This window comes from Macaca nemestrina, chromosome 19 (genome assembly GCF_043159975.1).
Source record: "Macaca nemestrina isolate mMacNem1 chromosome 19, mMacNem.hap1, whole genome shotgun sequence".
In the NCBI taxonomy this organism is placed as follows: Eukaryota; Metazoa; Chordata; class Mammalia; order Primates; family Cercopithecidae; genus Macaca; species Macaca nemestrina.
Genome location: NC_092143.1, coordinates 17281296 through 17302885, shown reverse-complemented (window position 1 = coordinate 17302885; position 21590 = coordinate 17281296). Strand labels below are relative to the sequence as shown.

Here is a 21590-nt window from a genome sequence, read left to right as displayed (position 1 = left end):
AACTGAATATTTGAATATATACATCAGTAAAGGAATTCTTTTTAGTTCTGATTTATTCAGGTATGAAGAAAACAAGAATAGTTCCACATTATTCCCAACAACCCTGACTCAAAGCACACAATTTTATTACAGGAAACAGTAACATACCATGACCCTGGGCATCGCTGTTGGGAGGGGCTCCAACAGTGCACGGAGGGGTTCCCTTTCTCTGGGGCAAGGGCTGTAGTAGTGGGACCAGGGATTCTCTTTGTCTCCCCCGTGCTGGGCATGGTCTTGGTGCACTGTAGGTGCGTAGTAAATGTTTGTTCACTTAAGTTTTCTGAATACAATCATCAGTTTACATTCTGTCTTTGGCTTAATGCTTTGCCCAGATGCTTATTAATCTGTTTGGAATTACTCCTTCTATATGTAACGGCCTCAGAGAATCCTGAGGTAGTCTTGATGAGGGTTTAAGACATTGTTAGGGAAACTTTCTGCATTATTAAATATAGATTTATGCAATTATTTTCATGATATATAATATGTGCCATACTTTAAAAAATTCATTTTTACAGTGTTTAAAACTTTTGCTATTATAAACGATATCATGATATATTTTTGTACATAAATTCTTGTCTATTTGTTCAGTTGCTTTTTTGAAATAAACTCCTAGAAGTGACCTCAATTGACCAGTCATCAGTATTGCTTCCAGAAATCATGAAGGGCTTGCCTTGAGCCATCCTCACTCTCTCAAAAGGCAGGCACGGATTTAGGGCGTGGGTCACACTGAGGGTGATCCTGCCCCCAGGGGACATTTGGCAATGTTTGGAAGCATTTTTAGTGGTCGTGATTTGGGGTGAGGGTGCTACTGGTATCTAGTGGGCAGAGGCCAGGGACGCTGTTCAACAGCCCACAACGCACAGGGCAGCCCCCCAGGGCTAACAGGGCCGAGGCTGAGAAACCCTAGTTGACAAGAGGCTCTGTAATCACAGACCACAGAAGAACAGATGACCCATCCAGTGTGTCAACAGCGTTGGTCAAATCAGCCCCATCAGCGAGCCCAGACCAGCGACTGCTCACCCAGCAGGCCTTCTACATCTTTGGAGGTCCTTGGTTCACTTTTACCAGGAGAGGGCGCAAGCGCTTTCTTCTTCTTTTTAAATATCTATTGTTAAACGTTTCTAAATTTCAGTGTCAGAAAAGAGAGGCAATAGACGTACATAAAATGTGTAGTTAGAGCTCTTAGCACAGAGCTGAGGCACAATCATGATTGTCTGCCAAGATGCGCACCCCTCTCTATAAGCAGGGATCAGTGGGGCAGGAAGAAGTCAGGACTTCTCCGCAAGCCGGAGAAACTCTGCCTCTTTCAGGGAGCAACCCAAGACGTCACAGACACGGCTGCAAATGTCAACTAGTCTTCCCATCCATGCTTCTCTCTCTGAGGGATGGGTGGGCTGAAACCCGCAACACCACAGCCAAAAACACCCCGAATTTCTCAGGGTACTGGCAATAGGTTGTCTGCAATTGGGCCTGACATTGAGAAGGTCAGTGGCCGGGCTCTGAAACCCTTTAGTCATCAACAGAGTTTTGTGTGGCAAAATCTGAACCGGACTAAGCCCCTGATCATTTGTCCTCTCTGGACCTGAAACCATCCCGGGAAACCGGAGGATGCAGGGACACACTCCAGCTGGCATTTTCTCCCAGTTGGGCCTGGCACACAGTGCTGGAGAGCAGAAGAAATGCTGTCCCAAATATCCCCACCTCCTCAGAGCTGGAATAATTCCCTCTCACTACCCTCACCCCCACACAAATAACAGTGCTTCTCGTGAACCTAACAGGCCATTTCTGACGTGCATGACCCAGAACAATGTCATTTCTAGAGTGAGATGAGCTAAACTAGCAGCTCTTGGCCCAAAGCCTCAGCACAGAGGTGCCGTTGCCATCCCAGGGGGCTAAGAAGGGCATGGGACTTGGAGGAGGAGTCTGGGTGAATCCTGGCTTTGATATTTTATTAGTTTATAACCTTGAGCAGATAACCCAACCCCGAGCCTCATTTACTTCATCCATAGCCGTAAAATTCATTATTGTGAAGATTAACGTAGGTCACTCAAAGCCATTTGTAAATTGGATACAGAATGTGAGCTCATGGAAGAACAAACACCTTGCTCTTGTCTGTCCTCTTGCAGACCTGCTCCGCACCTACTCAACCTGCCCTTCCCCCAGGAGGTTCTGCTGAGCCTGCCATTTTACAGAAGCAATTTCCTGGCACTCTCTTAGCTTTCAGATCTGAGGATAGTCCGTAATTTCTATAGGAATTATGAATTAAAATGTACACATCCCATGTTCTGGTCGAAGATGGGAAGTGATAATACAACGCCTACCTATCTATCCTTCTTTATACATTATTAATCAGATTGTAGGGCTACAGGGCAAGTCATTTAACCCCCTGGAGGTTGGATCTGGCCTCTAAACTTTGCCCTTCTACAATTCCAAAGTGCAAAGGAGACCCTGTGGCTTCGGGACTAAATGTCCTGAAAGCTTCTTTCGTAGAAAGTCTTCTTGCTTTTTCAAACATTCTGATTAGGGCGATTTCCGAAGTCTGTTTGAACAGTCTGTCATTATTTGTTTAAGTATGAAAGCTGTTTTAAATAAACACATGCTCATTTTATGTATTAAAAGCAACGAAGAGGGAAAAAGAAAACCTGGGTCGTCATGTGATTCGGACAAAATCCCAGTCTATATATTTAGGAAGCTCTGTGTCCCTTGCTCATGTCAGGACTGGCAAGGGCTTACCCGACTTCACGGATCACAGGTTCACATGGAAAGGCTTGCACCGGCTCCTCCCATGAGGGGGAGGTGGGCAGGGCCTCAGCTCTGGTGGCTCTGTGCACAATGGCTTCTCCATGAACTTCCAATTCAGAGGCCACAGAGGATCTCAGTTCCACCCAGGGCTGGCCCAAGGGGACAAGATGGCCAAACGCCCAGCCCCAACCTTGCTGCAGGGTTGAAACCAGGCCAGGTAGGTATGGATGGGAACAGACCAGGGTCAAGACTCCTAAACCCAGCAAAGTTGTCCTCACCCCTCCAGGCCGTGGAGCACTCCCACCTGGGAGGTAGCCACCCTCCAACATTTTTCTTTTCCCTTCAGAACCTTCCATAATTTCTTTCTTTTTTTTTTTTTTTTGAGATGGAGTCTAGCTCTGTCACTCAGGCGGGAGTGTAGTGGCTCCCAGATTCAAGCAATTCTTCCGCCTCAGCCTCCTGTGTAACTGGGACTACAGGCACCCTCCACTATGCCCAGCTAATTTTTGTATTTTTAGTAGAGAAAGGGTTTCATGTTGGCCAGGCTGGTCTCAAATTCCTGGACTCAAGTGATCCTCCCGCCTCCGCCTCGCAAAGTGCTGGGATTACAGGCGTGAGCCACTGTGCCCAGTCTACTTCAAGAAATTTCATGTAAACCTACTTCCAAAGAAAATGAGATTTTTTTTTTTTTTTTAAAAAAAGGTCAGATTGTGAAGAATGGAAGAGAATGTTAATTGTAAGTGCTGAAAAGAATGGCATGCGGTTGGGGATATGGGCGGGGGTCCCAAAACAACCCTTATGCCCAGGTAAAGGTAAACATGGAGACCTTTTGAATTCGGTAATGCATATTAAAAGGCTTTAAAAAAGCTTTTGTTAGTAATTTCACTTCCAGTTATTTCTTTTGGAAAAATAATAAAGTGCACAGATTATTTATAATAGCATAAACCTGGAAACAAATGTCTGAAAATAGATGACTGACAGCGTGCCCACGTGATGGAATGCTGTTCAGCACTAAAAGTCATACCCTATAGTTATTGGCAAGAAATTGTGTTCCTAACGTCATACCGAGTAGAGCAGGACAAAACCGTCAGCAAAACACGATTCCAGTTCTGTAAAAACCTAACATATACATGTGCGTGTTTACATACAGAAAAAAATAATATAAAGGAAAACGCCAAGATGTTAACAGTGATTATCTCTGAAGGCAGAAGTAGGCACGAGGACATGGCATTTATGAGGCTATTCTGATTTTTTTCCTTAGCTGTCTTTTCTAATTCAATACAAACATGTTTATTACTATTTATGAAATATACTTTAATATATACTACATATAATAATGTTACATTCTAAGTGCTTGCTTAATCTGAAAAAAATTCTAGACTCCATAATTTGACAGACAAAAATGCTGGGAGATGATGCCTAGTAGTGGGGAGACATGGGCTCCCAGGCAGCAGCCATGACCTAGAACCATGCAACAGGCCCCCGGTTAAGTGAGGGCCTCCTTAGACCCTGGCCCAGAAGAACTCTCAAGAATTTTGCCCAGGAGACCAAAGCCTGCAATAAGAGGTTCAGGCCTTGAGCTCAGTGTGTGTTCTCGCCTCTCTATATACTGAGGAAATTTAATATGGCTTGGCTGGCTATAAGCAAATTAGAAATTCAGCTACATTCTACAATCTTTGAGCTGACTATGCATGCAGACGTTATACAACCAAAGAGAATTCTAAGGGAGAAAAGCCATCCTGTCCCCAAAGAGCTTACACTCTAGAGAGAGGTAATGCCTCTATGTGCACATTTGAACTAAACTAAATCAATGGGTGCCGCCATTTTGTATCCTGCAGACTGCAGAGTCTCATCAGCAGTAAGAAGAAAGTAAAAAGAAAATCAGACCGTGCCAATGGGAAATCAAACACAGCTATCAAATGCCTTTGATATTTTCTATTTTTCATGACTTTATACTTTTGTCTCCACGGGGACCTCTAGGGATCTCTTCCCTCACGACAACTTTAGGGTTAGGGAGAAAAAAGGAAAGGGAGAATCACTGTAACAGAAGACTTTGAGCTGGGAGGAACCTCCAAGTATGTTCAGGTTCCCTGAATTGGTTTAATAATGTCTAATAAGGATATTGGCTCTTTTTTTAAATAGGTGAGATGAGTGAAATTTTGACAGGTAAAGCAAATTCCTTACAGTGTGTATTCATAAGGAAATTTGTGGTGGACAGGAGCATGAAGGCTGGGTTTCACCTGCCTCCTGCACTTCACAGGTTAGAACACTGGCAAGCAGCTAGTTCTTCTCTCTGCCCAGGGAACCTCCTCCCTGCCTCCCTCAACTTGCTTCCTCCCATCCCGACCTTCCTCTCTGCCCTAATTTGGACTCCAGCCCACAACAAGTCTCATTTGGGCTTCCAAGTGTTGCTGAAGAAAGTCACCCAACCTTGCAGGCAGGTGCTGCTGGAAATTGATGGTCTCTAAACTCAGTGAGTTCTGACACCACCTAGGAATTCTTTACTCTTTGTCAGATCTTTTCTGTTCCTTTTGATGACTGTTCCCAACAGCCACCACTTGTCTCACATGTCTTCCTCACCTTTTAGCAGCGAATGCCACCTTTTACTTCTCTGAGAAAATTGGGATCATTGGGCAAGAATTACCACAGCTTTCCACCCTGGCCCATGCACAAATGTCCATTTCTGCCTGTCCTTCCCTGCTCCTCTCCACCCTTTGCCCTGATTCTACCATCTCCCATTGCTTTAGGAACCTTCCTCTGTCAATTGTCCCTGCTCTCAACTACAATTTCAACCGCATCCTTCCTTTCTGGACTCAGGTATCCTCAAAATGTCCGTGCTGATGTGTGCTCCACCCTAACCATTATCTTCTCTGTCTCTGCCCTCCTAGACAAGCTGCCAACCCACACTCATTGGCTCACTTCCCACCCACATTTGAACTCACTCAGTCTGGCTTCTTCCTATATTGTGCCTCTGAAACCACCTCCACAGAGACCACCAATACCCTCCATGTGGCTAAATTCACTGGTTGTGAGGTTGTATCTTACTAGGTGCTCTGATGCCCCGGACACCAAGACCACTGAGGGTCTTCTGTGACTCTGCTCTCTTTGGGCTGCCTCCTTCCTCCTGAAGAAATTCCTCTCTGTCTCCCTCATGGGCACCTCCTCCCTGGCTTATTCTGATAAGTTCTCGGTGCTGCCCATCAGGCTTCTGTCTGGATATTTTCTTTTCTCTCTGTGGCCAATCTCTGTCACTCTCTTGGTCTTAATACCACCCCTATGATAATGTCCCTAACATCTTTATATCCAGTCTCACTTTCTCCCCTAACTGCCAAATACTTATTCCAATTGCTTTCTAAGACATCCCCTAAGGAGTTCGATCAACCTGCCCCAAACTGAAGCTATCATCACTCCCTCCATCAAGCCTCCCTCTCTTCCTGTCTTCAACCTGGCTATGGCATCAAGTAAACCTACAGCCTGAGAGTCTCCTAGATGTTTTTCTCTTCCTCATGCCCCACATTCATTCATCAGTAAATCCCATGGCCATAGGTTAGGTTCCCTCAGAAGCAGACCCTAAGACAAAGATTCGAGTTCAAGTGGTTTATTTGGGAGATGATGCTAGGAACTCTAAGGGGAGCAGGGAATGGAGAGAAAAAAGGAAAAGACCCATGCATAAGTTACCTTATCAAGCAAGTTATTGCTACTGGCAAACAGAGCTTACTCCTGCCAGGGAAATCTGAGGGCTAGTGTAGACCATGCATCTCTTGTTAACCCACTGAAGGGCTAGAGAGCTGGGGTATTTATACACCAACTCCTGCTATTCATTGGTTGAAGGTTGCTCCTATGGAATGTCAATACCCCAGCACTCCTAGCTGGTAATGTCACAGGTGAAGTACCCATCAAGGAAATAGATGCAGATGCCATATCTCTTATAGCTGGAGGTCAAGTTAGTGAGCACTAAAGTGGTAAGGGCCAGGGGACAGGACAGAACAGGGCAGTAGATGCAATGCCGATTTTACCACCTGAACACTTCTCTCTCCCTTTACCTTCTCTCCCCAGGGTCTCTGCTGTGATTTCCAATCTGATCTCTCTGCCTTGGTCTGAGTCTTGTGGTCTGCCTGTAAACCTCTTCCATGTACTGCAGCCAGAGTGATCCATTCAGAATCAAGTCTGTTGCTTCCATGCTTAAGTCTAAGGTTCCCAATGCCCTGGCTCCAACCTAGTCCTCCTGCTCAGCTTGTCACTCTTAAGTCAACTTTGGTTCATTCAGAGATTCAGCTCAATCATTTTCTGCAAGCAACCTTCTCCAAATCCCTAGGTTGAACTAAATAATCCTTGGCTGTTCCCTGTTCACAGTATTATACGAAGATCATCTGTTTACATGTCTGCCTTCCCCATTCAACTATTAGCACCTGGAGGTGCAGGACCATGTTTTATTTATCTTTGGATCTCTGGAGAATGTGTCTGTCATATATTAGGAACTCAACAAATGTTTGTGGAGCTGAAATAAACTGATTGGTTTTACTATACGGCAGATTTTTCAAACATCCTAATAGATAATATTTTTTTAAAAAGGGAGTATTCAGAGGCCTGATAAAGGACTGGCTTAGATAAAATTCAAGGTGTTTTTTTTTTTTCCCCCCAGCAGCAGCCTCTAGTGTCTTCCCCCCAGGGACTGACGTTTAGTCAGTTCCCAAGGACACAGAGGGATCTGATTGGTCAGTGCTGGTCAGTGACCCTGCTATATTGGTTACTAAAAATTATCACCCCCCACTTACAGGTGCTTGATTTTCCAAGAAAGGGAGTAGCATTTTCCAAACTCATTTGGCCACTAACCCCTCTGTCAGGGAGACTGCTGCTGTGTTTGGAGTATTAGGAAGACAAACTTTGACAAGTGCTGCCTAAGAGGGTGAAAGGACAATAGCAGGGCGCTGGCAAGAGGGGCAGCACTGGTGCCTGTGGTGCAGGGCAGGGGAGATGACCAGAGGTCAAAGGCTGTTTCTGGACATCTATGCAAACATAGAGACCACTGAGTGTGTCCTGATCCTAGATTCCACCAAGAGGGCTGGAGACTCACTGGCAATACTATCTGTGACTACTGCGGCCGCACAGAGTCTATGACATGCAACCGTCAGGTGAGAGAGGATGCCAGGAGAAAGAGAAAGGACATGAAGGAGGAAGTGGGGTAGACAGACACTCGTCTTGCAGAGAGAGACCTCTCCACAAAATCAAGCAAGATTCTCCTGACACCAGAGTTGGCTCAGAGCAAAAGAGGGAGCAAGCCATCCTGGCCGCTGGGAGTGGTGGCCGGCAGAGCACACGCAAGGAAGTGAGGACTTTTTTCTACCTGAAAAAAGCAGCTGGTGAGGAAGTGACTCCATTTCCCCCCTTATCATAGGCTTGGCAGGATTTCCTCCACAGCCACATTGTGCTGAATGAGTCTAGAGGGTTCCGTCTGCAGAGCAGCGTGGCTTTGGCAGCTGCAGGCTTGCTTCTGTCCTCTGTGACTCTTCCTCCCGCACCCTCCCTTTACTCCCAAAATATTGTTTCCGGGTTTGAGGGAAAAGGAAGGGGAAAAAAATAACCCTTGAGCATATAACTGAAGGACACACAGCTGCCTGGGCCGGAGATGGCGAAGAGGCACGGGAGCGTGAGAAGCACAAGGATTTGCCTTCCTCTGGGCTGGCGGGCTGGCGAGGGCTACTCCCCAAAGCCATCTCCAGTGCCTGGGGGTTGATCTTGGAGGAACTCTGGGTCCAGGGGGAGGGGCTGGTTGAATCATGAGCCAATGACATACATGAAACCTAATCTCCGCGTCATTTGGATGTAACTAGAAACCTGCTGGAGACATGGCAGGAGATGAAAAACCCAAACAAAACAAAAACAAAACTTGCCCGCTTACCACAGTTGGTCCAGGGAAGTTCTGGTATATTCTGTTATGCAAATTTAGCTAAGAATGCAAATCAGGCAGGGGCCCTCAGGAGTTGGGGAGGCTGAAAAATGAGAAGCGCAAATGGGTGCTTCCTTTCTCCAGCATTATTTTCACAGTTTGAAAATAATGTGCAAAGATGGCTTATGCCATGGGCCAGGGCAGAGGAAGCTTGGCCCCAACCACCTGCTAATGGAGACTTGAGCCGGAGCTAGCTATTCCAGAGATGGACCTCAGAGGATTCCTTAGTCTAATTACCTTCTGGGCTGGGGTAGAAGGTAGTATCTGGAGGGAAGCACAGAGCCAAGTTCCCTGCTGCCGTACTAGCTATGCAAATACGGCAGGGCACCTGTGGGCTCATGTCCCTCCTGCAAGAAGGTGTGGTCAGTCCAGTAATTCAAAAGACGTACTTCTGAAATGGGTGAAGAAATGCATTTATAGCAAAAAGTGCTAAAAATATGTTAATAGTTATGCTATTTGGTTCACCAGGTTCATGTAATAAATCATAACAAGAGAGACTAAAGGCCGTATCTATATGACCTTGAAATCTCATCTTCAGCGGGCTTATTCATTCAGTAACCAAACATATTTTTGTAAGGTGTTGAATATTTAGCTTAAAGCTAAACAAGACACACACCCTGCCCTATAGTAACTGCTCGGTAATATTCCCAGTGGCTTCCATGGGCCTGAGAATTTTCTCAGTACTGAATTCAAAGCACTTTGTGTCTGTAGGCCCATTTGCCCAGCAGTGGCCTTGCCAGGAGAGAAGAGGCCCATGCTCCTGTCCTCATTTTAAGGCACACCTGAAGAGGCTCTAAAGAAAGGGCCTATATACACACAGGCCTCAGTCACCTGCTTTCCAGTGTTTTGGCTTTAAAACAATGTTTCTTCATTTTTCTTCCTACCTTCCTCATTCCATTACCTTCTTTTGGCTGGAGCTTCTGAGGGCCCTGCCTATTTTGGTGCTCAGCCCTCTCTTGTTTTGGGCTTATGCTACTTCACTGTTTGCGGGGGAAGTGATACTTCCCCCCCAAACATAAAGTGACAAACTTAACACTTTATGATAATTGTGTTGGACATGAAAATATGTCCAGCAAAAAACTTAATTATTATAACTCAACAATAAAAACCTAACTAGCTAAATTTTTAAAAAGGCCAAAGGATTCTGGTAGATATTTTACCAAAGAAGGTACACAAATGGCCAGTAAGTGCATGAAAAGATGCTCACTATCGTTAGTCATTAGGGAAATGCAAATTGAAACCACAAGGAGAGATCACTTCACATCCACTAGAGCAGCTCTAATTTTAAAAATAGATAATAACAAGTGTTGGCGAGGATGTTGAGAAATTGAAACCCTTGCACATTGCTGGTGGGAATGTAAAATGGTGCAGCCATTGTGGGAAAACAGTTTGCTGATTCCTCAAAAAGTTAAACAGAGTCACCACATGACCCAGCAATTCAACTCCTAGTACACCCAAAGGAATTGAAAGTGCATGTTCATAGAAAACTTGTACACAAATGTTCACATCAGCATTATTCATAATAGCCAAAAGTGGAAATGGCCCAAATATCCACTAACTGATGAACACATAAACAAAATGTGGTCTACCCACACAATGGAATCTTACAACTCAGCCAAAAAGAGGAGTGAAGCATTGACACATGCAACAACATGGATGACCCTCAAAAACATGAGGCCAAGTGAAGGATCCAGGCACAAAAGGCCACCCACCGTATGATTCCATTGATATGCAATGTCCAAAATAGGCAAGGCCATAAAGACAAAAAGTAGATTAGACTTTCCCAGGAGATGGGGAGACTAGGGAGTCACTGCTAATGGGTACCGGGCCTCTTTTTGGAGTGATGGAAAAGTTCTGGAATTAGCTAATGGTGATGGTTGTATAACCTTTTGAATATCAATGCGCTGATCACTTTAAATGGAATTTTATGGCATGTGAACTATATCCCAATAAAAGAACTTAATTATATTCCTTACACGACATGAAGAGGGACTAAACTATTTTTATACCATATGGAATCCCACAGAAGTACTGGCTTGTGATGGATCCTCTGCTCACAAGTGTATGAGGAATGGGAGTCTGCTGGTTAGAAAATGTGCACCACTGTCATTCTCCAAAAGAAAAAAAGGAAGAACTGTAGTAGGAGGTGGCGTGGCTTGTGTTCTGGATGAGAAGTTAGCGGTCGGATGTATGAGCAGCAATCAAGGCGCTCCTCCTTGTAAGGTGAGCAGCTCACGTCACCCCTGGGTCCTTCAATTTTCCTCATCTGAAAACTCCACCGTAGCGAACCTCTAAGAAATGTCTCTCCGCTCTACCATCTGGGCTTACCTAGTTAGTGACCTTATTCTTCACCCTTTCCCGTGCATCCTTGAGGATGCGACTTGGGTTCTGTTGGTGCGTGCCAGAGCTATGTTACTGTAACTGTTCCGAGGATCTCCTGCTTCCTCTCTGTGTGGTCCATCTCTTCCATCCGCCACTTCTCCACTGCTCTTCTCCCCACCTGGCCTCAGACCCTCCTGCTGTGATTAGGAGGAGGTCTTTCTTGGCATAGCAGTCAATCTGCTGTGACCTCTGATGTGCCTCTGTGCTTCCAATCTCTTTGCTTTTATGAGCATAATCCAGGTTATTTGTCCCATACCCCAACCCCCATATGCCCACAAAGCCCTCTGCCTCTCATGCCAATTTTAATTAGAACTGGTGACATCAGTGTGGCTCAAAGTAGGGAGCAGGTGGGAAGCTCTGCTTATCCTCAATACCGAACAGGACTCTCCACTGCCTGATACGGGCTGGGGATTCCATGGGCAGACTGGCGTTTGGAATAGATCCACCAACTGTTCTTTCTTGGGATCTGGAGCCACAGGTGTGGCTCTCCTCCCCACCCCACGCCACTGTCCATACCTGTCTCTGTATGTGAGCAGAACATAATCACCGTGGGCTCCACAGGGATTAGCCACAGGCAAATATGCTCTACTTGGAGGTTATGATTTGGGCCAAGTGTGCTGTGTCCCCTGTGCCTGCCATGTGACTCATGAACATGGGGCATGGCCCAGGCTGCCTCCCTCTATTTTTGTCACTGCAAGAGTTAATTCATGAAAATATGCCAAAAATGGGAACTGAAAGCAGATGCTTGTTAAGTTCTGCAGCTTGGCCTAATCGCTGTCATCAGGACGTCGCTGCTGGGGGCAGTGAGGGGAGGGAGTCCTTCATTTATTAAACGTGGAGGGCCAGAGTTGGGGGCCAAATGTTTGGTTCTCACTTGTTTAAATCAGTAAGTGTTGACTGAGGCTGGTGGTAGGGGGAGTACAAAGAACCTGCATGTCCTAATAGGAACTTGCTGAAAGTGGCCTCAGACCTGGAGGAGGGTATGTAGAAGAAAAAGAGCAAAGCAGACTAGGCTGGAGGAGGCAGCATCCTCAGCCAGCTGGGCACTGCCAGCCTCTAGCCCTGCCTTGTCTGGCGCTTGTTTTTCAGGACTGGTTAAGAAATCAGCCTGGGCATCTTTTCTGGAAGCGCCACACTGCATTGGCTCCAGGCAGCCCTGATGACCAACCGCGGGCCCAGACATCTGTCGAGGACCAGATGCACCCCGGGTGATGCTGGTTCTGTTGTTCTTGGTTTGGGGCAGGTAAGTCACAAATGGCTGAACCTTCACAGCCTGCTCACATCCCACTCAAAAGCACCCCAACGTATAATAGTCTTATTTGGATCCCAGCTCGCCAGTTCTGCTCAATGGGTCATTCTGTGACTGTCAAAGCGACTGCGATGATCCTCGGAGAAGCCCATGGGAGAGGCTTCTTATCCACACCATCAATCTACCGATCAGTAAGAGAAGAACAATTATATCCTCTGTGCTCTGGGGGACAAGGGGAGCTGACGGATGGTGGTGAACTCCTCAGTGAGCTCCATATGGGCATGCTAAGAAAAATCTGCTTTCATTTTGTAGTTTATGATTTAGTTCAGTTCACCTGGAAAGACTCAACATGAATAAAACCAGATGCATTTCAAGGAACACTGCTTGGCTCCTTGACAATCCTCTTCCTTCCTCATCAGACAGTCTTCCTGTGCCCAGGGAAGACAGCAGACCTCTCTATCACAAGGAAAATGCAGCCTCTGTCAGTGGCAGCAGCTGTTAGAACCAGGACAGGTAAACGGCGGGCCAGGTCAGCCTGTGGTTCTGGATCCTGGCTCATTAACACATGGACAAGACATGCCGGCGTGGCCTCTCGTATGAATAGCTGTTTACGGTGAAGGACTTCTGACAGTATGCTTTCTGTTGCAAGGATACTGCTGTATATAGAACTAGAGAGAGAAGCAAAAACAGAAACTCAGGGAGAGAAATGGGAGACACAGAGACCCAGAAAGACAAAGAGAAAGAGAAAAAGAGAAGCTGAAAGCAATCATGGATGAGTTTTCAGTGAGTGGAGGGGCTGAAATATCTTCCATCAGCACAACCTCCAGGGGCACAGTTGACAGCTGGCTGACCTGACCCAAGGACACGCTCTCACAGTGAAGCCAGTGAAGCCGGCCTGCTGGGGGCAGGAGCAAGGTCAGAACACTACACGTGCCCACTGTACAAGGCCTGTCAGCGTTGTCGGCAGTGGGCACTTAACACGAGAAAAGTCGTGCCCCTGGGAGATCCACTTCCAAGGCAACTGTCACTTCCTGTCAAACGCTCAGGACGGGTCACACACATTTGCAGCTTGCAGTGGCGAGCCTGGGGACCCTGCCTGCAGAAGGGATGCAAGTATGTGCTGGCTGGATTGCAAATGGGATTTGAACTGTGCTACGGGGCCTTCATACACTGACTATTCCTCAGGCAAAAGGGCAGAGCCAGAACATTCCAGGTGGGACTGGCAGCTGAGTGGTCAGTGGCCATGCCTACGCACGTGCAGCATCCGCAGAACCTTGCCGCCATTGCAGAAACCTTGGAGCGAGTTGGCTCAGGTTGCATTCAGGGATGCGAACATTTACCGGCCATCTGCGTTGCACCCAGTATTGTGCGGAGCGCTGCAAGGGAGATAGTGAGCTTGACTCTGCATGACAAAGAGCTCCTTAAGTTAGGAATGATGTCATACTCATCACCCAAATCAGGTACTCAGTAAAACCCTCTTCCAATGGGATGACTCAGAGATGTTCACACCTAACATCGTAAGAATAAGCTCAGGTTTGGGCTGGTGAAGGCTTCCAGAGAAATTTTAGGTCGAGCAAATTGCTATTTCCACTGAGGAAACCCCTTGGCCAATCTTGGATACACAGGCAACATGTTTTTCATAGTATAATTGGTGCTAACTTTGGATGGCTCTTTCTAGCTCTTTCTTTCCTCTAGCTTTGATCTATCCTTTGGATATATCTGAATTGAGCAATCCAACCACAGGCGAACCACTTTAAAAAGTATTTATTTAGCATCTACTTCTGGCCAGGCACTAAATCTGGGATGAGGAGAGATATTTAACCGTGGTGCCAAAGCCCATTAAGGTGACTTTTATGAACAACTCTAGACAGAAGAGACTGCCATCAGAAAGGTCACACAACTTGCTCAAAGTCACACAGCTCATTGCAGCAAAGCTGGGGTTCGAATCCGGGACTATGTGACTGCCAGGCATGTACCTTTTCAACTACATTTTGCTCCTCCCAAAGGAAGCAGAAAAGACATACAAGATCCAGCTCCGGCTCCCCCGAGCAATAAATATGAGAGGCAAAACAGGAAGTCCCGAGGAGTGACAGGGAAGGCTCAAGAAACGTACCAAGAGTTTTTAAGATGGGCTAGGAGGCAGACAGAAAGTGAGACAGGAGTTGAGCCCTCAGGACTTCGAATAAAAGCAAGAAAATCGAGGATGGTGTTTCAGGGCAAGGAAGTGGCATGGGAGTTTGGGGCCACCCTGGCGGGTCCTAAAGCAAGCCGGTGTATGTGGGCAGGGGTGAGTCAGAGTGAATGGGGCCGCATCAACAGAAAGAAGACCCTGTGACCATGGAGAAACCACCAGTCACAGGACCTTCCCCATCCTCCCCGCCCCCACCCGCCCTGGGCACTGGGCAAGGCTGGATCCCATGGGAACGTGTGCGACACACTCTGGAAGCCCCTGACTGTGGTCCGGCCCTGTTGCTGGGGCTGCACGTGCCATCTCAAGAGTATTTTAAAATGTTGTATGATATAGACCCAAATCCCCAAAGAGAAATTCTTTCCATATTATTCAGGAAAAGCCCTCCTATTTACAGGGCTGCTTCACAGGGAATTCTAGAATGTGAAAGAGAATAAAATTTCCTTGAGTCACAAAAACAAATCCAACTTGAGGCCTAATTTAGAATGTTAAAATATGTGGCCCCAGAGCTTCCACAGTGGCAACTGGATTTTGATCCTTTCAAGGGATCAGCTCAACTATTCTTGCTGGATCAAAAGCGGTTGTGTCTGCAACATGCATGAACAAGAGTGGCTCTCACACCATGGACAGAGCACAAGCCCTCAAAGAAGAGACCCAGGGGAATGGTGGGGGTGCTTCTCTGGTCACTAGCCCCACTGCCCAAGAGATCTAGGAGGATGGGGGGCTTCCCTGGCCACTAGACCCACTGCCCAAGAGACCAGGAGGATGGGGGGGCCTTCTCTGGGCCACTAGCCCCACTGCCCTGATGCCTGCTCCTTGCACGGTCTCTCTCCTCCTGGAGGCACCCTTTGTGACTCCTCATGACTGGAAACAGTTTTTCTCTACTCACTTAAATTTTTAAAATTTTCATAATTTAACAAAGGCAGAGACCTTTAAATTCCTAGGAACCTACCCACCAAGTGTTTTACATGAACCTAGCTATGCTCACCAAGCATTTAATCCTTTAATGTTCGATGTGTTACTGGAAGGCCAGAAGTTTGTGAGGCGAGTTTGTGATTGTTGCAGTCAGATCCAACAAGCTAAACACTTTCTTTCAGCATTTTGGCAGTTGCATGCTGAGAGGGAATGTGGTCAGTGCAACATCTCTAATACACCACATTAAAGATGAACAAACAAAAAAGGAGAATCACAGCATCCATCACGCACAGTGGCTATAAGCTCAGCTCTGTCCTCAGCACACAGGATGCCCAAAACCTTGCTCAGACAGCGAGGAGTTGGTGGGAGACAAAAAAAAAAAAAAGGCTGGACATGGCCCAGATCCCCGAGATCCCCCAAACCTGGCTCCCCTGCCTTCACTATAATTCAGACAGGACACCTGTCCTAGCTCCCAAATCCCTTTTCCCTGCCAAAATTCTCTTTATTTTTTTCCTCCTTCTCTTTGTCCTTTGCTTTCCTGTTCCCTCCTTGTCTTGCATTTTATCAGCTGAAGTTCATTCCTCAGCTCCGATCCCCACAACCCGTTCTCCATCTGCCTATTGAATTCTAGGACAGAAAACTCAGAGGCTGAGTTTCCTGGAAGACACTAATTCCCCACTCCCTCGGATACATAAAGAAATAAGTGTTGGCTGAGTGGAACAAGTGAGACTTCTGCAGCTGCGGCCAGGGCTTGGCCATAGTTGCGAGGGACCTTCCAGCCCGCCTTCTGGCGGAAGGACCCGGGTCGTGGACACTGATGGGGAAATGGGGGCTGTCCCTGAGCCCCCCAAGAAATGGAGCGAGGTAACTCGAGGCACTGTGGTTACCATTTAACTGTGGAAGTCTGACAGGACGCCAGGCCTGTGATCCACGCTGAAGTCAGCCAGGGGCCTGCTCCACAAGCCTCCTTTAACCCTTGTGGAGTTAAATGCTGGCATTGTGGTTATGGGACAACTGGAGAGGGATTTGTGTTGGATAAATGAGCAGAATAAAAACGTCTAAATTTCATCTTTTCTTTGTGTGTTTTCACCTCTGCCAAATTCTTGGAATTCTTATGTCTTACAACTTTATGTGCTTTTCATTTCCGTTTGAACCTGAAACATCATTTAAATGTCTTTGGAGGTAATCCTAACCTACTGAAACACCCTGAGAAACTGTGAAAAAAGTATTAGGATTATTCCACACACACGCCTGGTGGGTTTTAGGAAGTTTTTGATCCCCAGGCATAAGTTCATGGTTGATGGAATACAGATTCAAACAGGTTTGTTTTACTAACTCAGTACACCACTTGAAAAAGGTGATTTTATTAAGGGTAATTTTAAATGCGAAAAAAATAACTTCACTGCCATCACGTCTACAATACCTTTTGGCGAGAAAGCAAGACTTCAGAGGTTTTAATGTCTGGCAATGGAACACATCCTTTGCAGGGCAGGAGTCCCAGCAGAGCTCAACCCCTGGCTCTGAAGCTCATCACGTTATCCTAGATTTATAACCGGATAAGCTGGTCTGTTCTGATGTCTTTGGTTCTATCACAAGCCATACAATGGCAAGCTGTGGGGTCTGAGTGTCGACGTGCCCTTTCTCAGTTCCTCCACTTGTGGTCCAGGGATTCACCTCTCCTGGCTTTGAGAGCCTCATTTGTAACAGAAAGAGATGCCCCGTGGTCCTCTAAAGGCCCTTGGTGACACTCAAGTGACATCACTTTTAGATTCTGGGACTCCGTTTTATGTTTGTGCATCAAAAGCACGGAGGATGAAAAGGGTCTGATACAGTTGGGGCACTGGGAGAAACAGGTGCCTGCAGCCCTGCTGGCTTGCATTCAAAGTCGCAATGTGCCATCACGTTTATTACCGGTGCAAATAGAGGCTTGAACCCTAGAGGGGGTTTTACTAGAAGAAGCCGGGACGTGACCTGCTGCAATATAGAAGCTAGGAATGTTCTTGATATTCTAGACATCAAAAGAAACACAAGCCAAAATCTTCATGGCACCAGACATTAGAATCCCAGGCAGGGTTTCTAAAGTCCCAACTATTTCTGCTTAAGAATCCACCCAATAGCTATTCCGACAGCTCAAATGGCATGAAAGCCATATTCCAATAACACTGAGATGATTTTATGAAAAATTAAGAGATGTCTTCTCTGGATGTGTCCTACTTCTCAGCCATAAACAATATCCATTATTTATGGTAACTTTTGATGATAAGTTAATACCCCAACTTAAGGAGTTTATGGTTTTCACCCCTATTCCTCGGGCAATGGAATCATACATCACTCAAGATGAGTGTGTTATTCCCTTTTGACGCCCCCAGGAGATATTTCTTATATCTCCCAGAATACCCTCTTGAACCAAAAGTTTCCACATTTAAGTCATTTCTCAGAATGTTTCCTTCTCCATGCCCGACCCCTCCCTGCTTGGAAAATGCACAGAAAATCCATCAGTCATTTTTGGGTTATCAGACTGTGTTTTTCAAGCTTCAGAAGATTGCTAAACTGGGCTTTCCCCCCCACCATTTCAGATAACTCAAAACTGGTTTGGATCCGTGACATCAACCTTGGCATGTATGAAGAACGAGGAATGAGGACTTTGCCTTGTTTGGAACCAAAGAGAAGAATATCCATTTTCTCTCTCTCTCTCTTTTCCATTTTTATTAAGTCAGTATTTTTTCCTTTTAGCCAGATGATGTACACTTTTAACATTCCAGGAAAAAAGTGTCAGTGATATGCAAGTCATAATAAAAGAAAATCAAAAGAAATGCAATTACAAAGGACAGGGAACTGTATCATTTTTAATATAAAATGCCCAGAGGAAAATCTAATTTAAAAAATTACCAGCACCATATAAATGAGAAGAGAATATAAGAAAACATTTGTTATTTTAAAAATTAGCTTAATCCTTAATGTTTCTGGCTCTTAGACTTTCATTTTTATTTTTAAAGGCCAAAAATGGTCTTTCGGTGCTGATCAGGAGTAAACCTCTCAATGATGCAATGAGATACTGTGAAGTGGCAACGAATTTCCGTGGCCTCTGGCCTGCTGCCTGGAATGTAATAGGGGGAAAAAAACCCAAAACGGTTGTTAAATAAAAACAGTGAACAAACAGTGAGGATGAAATAATAACCTTCTCATTCTCACTATTATAGAGGTATCTATTACAAACAAAAACAAATATTCACATGGCACGCTGTTGTTAAGAAAGTGCTTCCGTATATATCATCTGGTGTGGTCCTCCCAACAAGCCACAGAGAAGTTATTAGTGCTGTCACCCCTCTTTCACAGATGACCAAGAATACGTAACTTTTCCAAGGACACCTAGTTAATCAATGATGAAACCAGAACTCAAACCCAGAATTCTGTCATAAAATATTCTGCCTTTCTACTCAATCACGTGACTCCCTAAATGTAGCTGCGACTCCCAGCTAAAGGGCCTTTCCGGAACCACTAAGTCATAAGTGTGCATGGAGCAGCGACGTGCTTATGCTGACACCTCTATCTCTTTGATAACGTTTACATGATGAGAAAAGAACCAAGCTCATTTATGTCAGAAGTCCACAATGTTTTTGGCACCAGAGATGTGTTTTGTGGAGGACAATTTTTCCACGAATGGGGTGGGGGATCATTTCGGGATGAAACTGTTCCAACACAGATTATCAGGCATTTGGTTTCCATAAGGAGCGCACAACCTAGATCCCTCGTGTGCACAGTTCACAATAGGGTTTGTGCTCCTAGGAAAACCTAATGTCGCCACTGGTCTGACAGGAGCCGGAGCTCAGGCAGTGATGCTCGCCAGCTGCTCACCTCCTGCTGTGCGGCCCGGTTCCTAACAGGCCACAGACCCATACCGGTCCCGGGCTGTACGTATAAGTTGTAACTGCTGGCTTGTGCCAGACAATTTTCGCTTGTTCTGTCTCTGTTTCTCTTCTAGCCCAGCGAGATGTCATTCTGCTACCCTCAACCCATGTGAGGGGAAGCTGAAACTATTCACGTATTTACAGGGAGAGTCCAGATAACCATGCAGTAACCCAGCCTTCCTTTCAAACTCTTTGCTTGATGGAATCACCAATTTTCATTTCAGGCCTGAAAAATAACACTGTTATGACAGTGACCGGCAGAGGATTAACAGTGAAGAAGAGAGATGTCACCAATAATACTGATTTCTAACCCTTTCTCTAGTTTTTGCTTGGACCAAACACAGTGCTTAACTATACGGCTCTCTACAGAAAGGTTTCTCCTGACATGAGGCGTTTATTTATTTATTTATTTATTTTGAGACAGAGTCTCCCTCTGTCAGTTACCCAGGCTGGAGTGCAGTGGTGCGATCTTGGCTCACTGCAGCCTCTGCCTCCTGGGTTCAAGCAATTCTCCTGCCTCAGTCTTCCTGAATGGCTGGGATTATAGGCACCCACCACCACGCCTGGCTAATGTTTGTATTTTTTTGTAGAGATGGGGTTTCACCATGTTGGCCAGGCTGGCCTCAAACTCCTGACATGAAGTGATCCTCCTGACTCGGCCTCCCATAGTGTTAGGATTACAGGCGTGAGCCACGGCGCCCGGCCTGACATGAGGCTTTTAGGTACAGAAAGAGAAGCTTCCTTTGTCCAGATGCAATTTTCCCCCATTTTGCTTGGGTCAGCCTGAAAATGAAAGAGAGTGATCTGGTGGCAAGACGGCTAAGATTTCTCTTCTCTTCTTCAGCAACACCCAGCTCAAGAGTGGACACCGGTGAATGCATTCTGCTCCTATCATCAATCGCTGTGGGCCCAGGAGGGCTGGAAGAAAAGCAGAAAAATCACTTTTTTGCTCAGCGGGCATTGTGATGGTTTTTCTTCTTTTATTGCTATGTGTATCTTCTCCTGTTTTTCTTTCCCTCTGCATCTGAGGTTACCATTCCCCACTTTCTCTCCACATTTTCTTGGCTCCCTCCAGTTTTCTCTGGAGTGACATTCCCCTTCCTCTGTGAAACCATCACTTCTATGTATTTCCTGTGTCCCACGAGCCTGCCACAAGTTCTAGAATTAGACTCTGCTCAGCCTTCCCGTGAGCTGTTTTAGTCTGATATTCCAGCAGTCTCCACGTAGGAAAAAAGAAGTCGATTTAAATATGAATTCCTCTAAAGCTGAAGCTTAGCTAACATATTCTGGAGACCTTCTGGCAGAAAAATGTCCAGAAATATTGGACTGTAACGTAAGATCTGACGCTTAAGAATGAGTTATCAGGTTTGGGGGTGAGAGGGGGTATTGGGTCTCCAACCTCCACTGGGCTAGTCCTGTCATATTTTTCTAGCATGACAGGCAACACTCTTCAAAGGTTACTAAACCGTGCCTCCACTGAGAAGGAAAATGGGACTCTTCACACTGAGCTCTCTCTGTACCTTCAGCAAATGACTTCTGAAGTCATCTTGGTCTCCTCTTCTATAATGCAATCAGGGGCATTCCCTGCTTCTCTTTAATCTCTCTAATTACTAAAAGAAAATTTTCCCCTCCTTGTGTTTTTTTTCTATAAATTGGCCTCATAGATTGGTCAAATTTATCTGTCCAGATTTCCCCCCAAAATTCCCTTCTCCACACTGACTGCGGTGACCCTAAGCTGCTTTTTTGCCTATTGCCAGGCTACCTCCCCCAACACCAATCTACCCTGCAACTGACTAACATCTAACCCAGCAGAAATTACTGGGCATCTGTAACATGACTGGCATGATCAAAACCCTGGGGTGGATTCAGAGAAAAATGCAACTATTCCTCTCCTCTATGAGGTCAGGAGCAAGCAATACAAGCAAGAATGTCCTGGTGGCAGAAGGGGTGGCCATGAGGGTTCAGAGGGTTCAGACAAGGGAGAGTTCACTCTGGCAAGTCCCTCATCACAGATGAGGGCCTGGGGGCGAGGGGAGGGAACAGCACAGGCTAGAGGGGGAGGATAAAGGTGTGCATAGGGAATGCTAATGGCTTGGCCTGACTTTGTGGGTTTCAAAACACAATCTCATGGAAAAGATACTTGAAATGAAAATCAGAGCTTATTAATTTTCTGTAGGCCCAACCCAATTTCTCATAGTTCTCAGTCATGTGGGTACATGC

The 21590-nt window shown here is 46.0% G+C and overlaps 1 protein-coding gene and 1 long non-coding RNA gene across 2 annotated transcripts in view; one reads left to right on the top strand and one right to left on the bottom strand.

Moving 5' to 3' along the window:
* Window positions 1-21590, bottom strand: part of LOC105477002 (BCL2 apoptosis regulator) — a 199489-nt gene that overhangs the window by 6767 nt on the left and 171132 nt on the right. The window lies entirely within an intron of this gene.
* LOC139359993 (uncharacterized) lies at window positions 11926-18409 on the top strand. Its single transcript, XR_011616825.1, has 3 exons — window positions 11926-12090; window positions 12200-12353; window positions 18039-18409. It is a non-coding gene; the product is annotated as an uncharacterized lncRNA (long non-coding RNA).